This window comes from Aythya marila, assembly GCF_965140915.1.
Source record: "Aythya marila genome assembly, chromosome: 7".
NCBI classification, from domain to species: domain Eukaryota; kingdom Metazoa; phylum Chordata; class Aves; order Anseriformes; family Anatidae; genus Aythya; species Aythya marila.
The window spans coordinates 5850884-5856010 of NC_139048.1; positions in this window are offsets into that span (position 1 = coordinate 5850884).

Sequence of the window (5127 nt, forward strand, 5' to 3'; positions counted from 1 at the left end):
ATAAAGTAGGCTTTTAGGATCTCTGGAACATAAAGTTCATTTTTTATCTGATACCATTTAGCCAATTTGAATCAATTTCTTAAGTGGTTTCTTGGAAGTTGCTGTTCCAGAGGAGTGTTTCAGGGTAATATTCGCCATCCTGTGACATTCGCCAGCACTGCTCAGGCCAGCCTAAATAACCATTTCCTCCTTCCCAGCTGGGTGTTTCTATTCCTGTACCATGCCTGCACTGTATAGCCACAAGCATTTGTGCAGCGTATGGTGAACTGAATTCGGGGAACTAAAGCAGCTGCTGAACAACCTCCTAAAATGCTGATTTTGAAACTGGGCTGCACATAGCAGTAACCAGAGTCATAGTGAACGTACCTGGCCCTTACTGAACAGAAGCGGGTTAATTTTTTAGAGTCAGGATTTCCCTCATCTGGCACTTCACTATGGGTTGTGAAGCCACGCCAGGTCAGATCGTGTCTGTTTTAGGAATTCGCCGGTGCCCACCGTGCCTCCATCAGCAAGTGGTGCAGTAAGGTAGGAGAGGATTTGGAGAAGAAAACAGCTGGTGCTGAGGATCCTGCTTCTACCCTAAGCACACTGCAGGAGCTTTACACAAGTCTGGCCCCAGCTTTGTCCTACAGCCCCCTTTGCAACTGCAGCACGCTGGAGGCAGTCCCACAGCACACCTGGTTTTGTTTCAGCTTCAGGGAATCCAGTTCACGTGCTTGTCCATCCTCGGAGCATTAGAGGTGGTGATGAGGATGCCATCCAAAGGAGCCTTTCCACTGACATAATTACATCACTCTCCCAAATGACGTGAGCTGGAACAGTGAGAGCAGCCTTCTGTAAGCCTCCCTGTATCCAAACCAGGTTTGCCAGCACTGCTATGCTGGCTGAAGAGGTGATTATTTTTAACATCACTATTGTAGTTACTCTAGCAGACATAGAGAGCAACAGCAAAACCCTGAGCCTGCCTCATTGCCACACATACCCAGTATTTGTTCTCCAACAGACCCCATATTTACAGAACCTCAGCGTCCACGTCGAGCTGCATTGACACTGCAGAGAATAGCAGTGTGTGAGAAAGGATTCGGGATGTATGAAGTGCTGAGGGTCACTCTGAGCCCTTTTCCCCTGAGAGCAGAATCTCCAGCTGCTGGGAGATGATTTAGGTCAAAAAACACTGTCAGCTTTTCCTTCATCTGTGCTTTGTGGATAAAAAGGGATGTATAAAATTTGCAGTGCTCAAGCACTTGATGCATAGTTAAGTACCGTGCCAGTAATTACAATTCTTGTGACTCTCAAAGGGCTAAACCAGAAGATTGAAAGAACATTATTTTCCTGAGAGATTAAATGTTCTGTGCTTAAATAGCTAGCATAGATGATCATTGCTATTTACAGGCTAAAAGTGTTTATTGCTGGCTTTGCACTTCTCATGCAATGATATGTAGGTCATTGTAAAACCTGGGGAACGAAGATAGACATGAGACTGAAAAAGAGGGCTGAAAATTGGAAAATACGAATCCTTGTTCTGTTTGTCTACCCCTGGATAAATTACTTGTCTTCCTTTTACAAACATGGCTGAGGATAATATTTCTCTACTGTGCAGATGTGTTAGAGCCTAAGTATACCGATACGTGCAAAATGGTTTTAAAAGAAGTTATGGAAGAGATTACAATCATAATAATTTTCAGATAAGTGAAAGCTCTGTGTTTTATGGAAATAGTAAGAGGGGGAAAAATATGTAAGATGGTACCTCAGAGAAATCTGGAAGTTCTGTATTGTTCGAGTCATTCGTGAAGGGAAATACCAATAAGAAGCCAAGGTGAAATCAGAGCCTCACGTAATGCCTGGTAATTACTAACATGCTTTTCATTTTGTTTGACATTTTAATTATGCTACAACATATATATGTATTTGTGCAATATAGATACTACATATCTATGTATCTATCTATAGATACATATCTATGACAGCCTTAGACCCTAATTGTAAGGCTGTGTGTGAGCCATCAGAGAGCTGTAGCACTGTGACTGATAACGTAGCTACACAGATGACTCAGCTTTACCAAAAGATGTTTCTGAGAAAAAACCAAAGCCATTCCTGAAAATTTTTAGATGTCCTAGAAGCTATATATACTTATATATATATATATAAAATATTCAATACATATATATATATACACTTATATGTACTGAATTATCTCTTTGGAGGGAAAAAAAGACAAAAAGAATTGCAAGGCACCCTTTTATTTATGAAGGCACCGTAGGCCTGCCACAGAAACTGCAGGAGGAAACAGATTGATCTCTGAGCAGTTATTGAAGGGAAAAATGACAAGTGTGTGTTGTCATTGCAGGAGGCTACATTTTGTCATCGACCTGGTAGGACCAGGTGAAGACGTGATGGCCTTGGAGTGGTAAGTACCGATCTTTGAAAACTAACAGAGGATGAGTGAGACTCCACAAGGCAGGAAAATTATTTGGGCTTCTAATTTACCAAATGTTTTCCAACGTTTGAAAAATCAACGCAAGTGTGATTTTTCTCTATGTAATATATATAATGTATAACATTTATATATAATATATAATATTATATAATAATTATATAATAAACATTTTATATATATTATATTTATAGATAATAAATATTTTATATATAATATATTATTATAATATTATAATATTTTATAATTTATATATATATATATTATATATAATATTTTTTTTCTCTATATAATGCAGAATCTGCGCCACCATCCAAGGGCTTAAAAAAGGGAGTCTTGGAGAATTTTAGATCAGTCAGCCTTATTTCGTACATGACAAAAATAGAAAAAAATAAAATAAAATAAATCAAAGTATCTACTCTCAGGTACCTGCAAGACAATAAAGAACAGTTAACATAACAAATTTAAGATTCAATACCCTTTCCTCTTATGCGAGTCTAGAAGTCCTGGGTAGATTATCTACAATTTGTAGCATGAAGCATAGCTTACAGTTGCACAGAATTTCTGGAATTCTCAGTTCCTGATCATGGATTTTGCCATCTAGCAGCAATTAATTATGATCCAATTCCACTGCTGCCTGATTTTATAAATGGTGTTCCCCATGCTTGGTGTCCCATGACGGGCATCACCACATCTTGGCAACCCAGCACCTGGGTCTTGATAATACTGATGGCCTTGTCACCCCATTAATGGGTGGCCCCACAAGCTGTCACCGTAGAGGAGGAGAGAGAAGCAGAGAGGACAGTACATGGTCAGACCACTTACACAGTATGGGTGGTTGCCTTATCATTGCCTATGCTAACCAGGGGTCAGGAGCAGGGGGGACCAGTCACGTTAACTCACAAGTTTGATACTCATCTGTGTTTTTATTGATGGCTCCAATAATGGAATAAGCAGTGTATGTAGTAAATCATCAGGCTAGGAGGGCTTGAAAGCCCACCAACTATCAGGATTCCGTTATGAGATTACTGTGCCAAGTTGAAGAAATGGTCCCAAATGAAGGAAATGACAGGTAAGTGAAAAATTGTGAAAAGTAATGATCGTGCGTATAAATACAAACTGAGGAACAGCTGGTTAATTGGGAGTTCTGGGGTAATCCTAGATCACAAATGGATCAACCAACCAGCAGGAAAAAAGAAAAAAAAATCCAGTTATGCTAAGATGAATACACAGGAGCATTATACATAAGACCTGTGCAATAATCCTTTTGCTCCACTGCTAGTAAGGCTGCAGCAGGGGTACTATATTATTTGATGCCATCATTTTAAGAATTATATGAATTCATTGAAAAAGGCCAAAGGATATTATAAATGTTAGGAGATATATTTTTTGAAGAATTACAGTTCTTTAGGGATGTATGGCAGAGGAAAGCCTTCTCTTATCCTCATGTGGAGTTTCCTGTATTTCAGTTTGTGCTCGTAGCCTCCTGTCCTGTCTTTTGGTACCACTGTGAAGACTCTGGCCCATCTTCTTTTCTGCCTCTCGTCAGGCACTTAAACACACTGATAATGTCTCCCCCAAGCCATTTTTTTGAGGCCAAACAATCCCAACTCTTAGCTCAGAAAATACAAAAAGTATTAATTGCAGGAAGAATGAGTTAGATTAGGCAGAAAGTGAGAGTTTGGATAAATAAGCACAGGAGTAGACTGCTCACCGATATGAGCTGTGCAATATTCACCACTAGTGGGTTTTAGGTACAGGTTGAGCAAGATGGGAATGAGGTAATGTGATCGTTTCCTTTTCACAATTTCGTATGATTTGTTGCAACCATGTATATATATTTTTAATCTTAATCTCTTTACACATCTGCACATTTCCTTAGCCTTCCTCACGTCCATTCCATTCTGTGTTTCTTCTCTCGTGCATATACCTATAAAGTACTAGCGGTGCTCTCTGTCAAAGTACACCACCACCACCACAGAACTGCAAGTGGTTAGCCAACAGGAAATTGCAATGTTCATGCTACCTTACCTTCCTCCCTTGCAGCTCTTCTCCCGGCTGGCTTCTGAGTCTTCAGAATGATGGTTTTAGTGTCCTGTCCCCAGCTCAGGTCTTGTGAGGTTATTTAATTTAAACCCGCCTCATTTGTCTATAATGTGCAAATTGAACTTCAGCATCCAGATTCTGCTTAGCAGTGGTATAATTTCTGGCAAATTTCAGGACAATGAGTGCCTCTTTCCCAAGAGTTTTATTTCTTTCTGAGCTGGCTACTCATGCTGTCTTTCTAAGCATCTGTAGTTCAAGCATACTTTAAAACCTTTTCCAAAGTTTACCAAAAAAGAAAAAAGAAAAAAAGAAAAAAAAAAAAAAAAAAGAATAAGCTGTGTAAAGAAAAAAATTCACATACAGAATGGGAAAAAAAAAAAAAAGACAAAAAGTTGGCATTCCACATTTTCCTGCTCAGCCACGCTTACTCCTTTACAGAACCAATAGCTCTGAATGTGCGGGGGGGAAAAAGAAAAAAAGAGGAAGAGAAAATAAATGTGAGCAAGTCCCCAAGTAATTGTTCAAAAAAAATGGTTTCAAATGAGGTTTCCGAGCCCAGCTAGTGCATTATGCATGCAATTGTTCTGTTTGGTTGATTTGATTTGCCTCAAGCCCTAATGTTAACTACAGTGAAAAAGATAAGTACA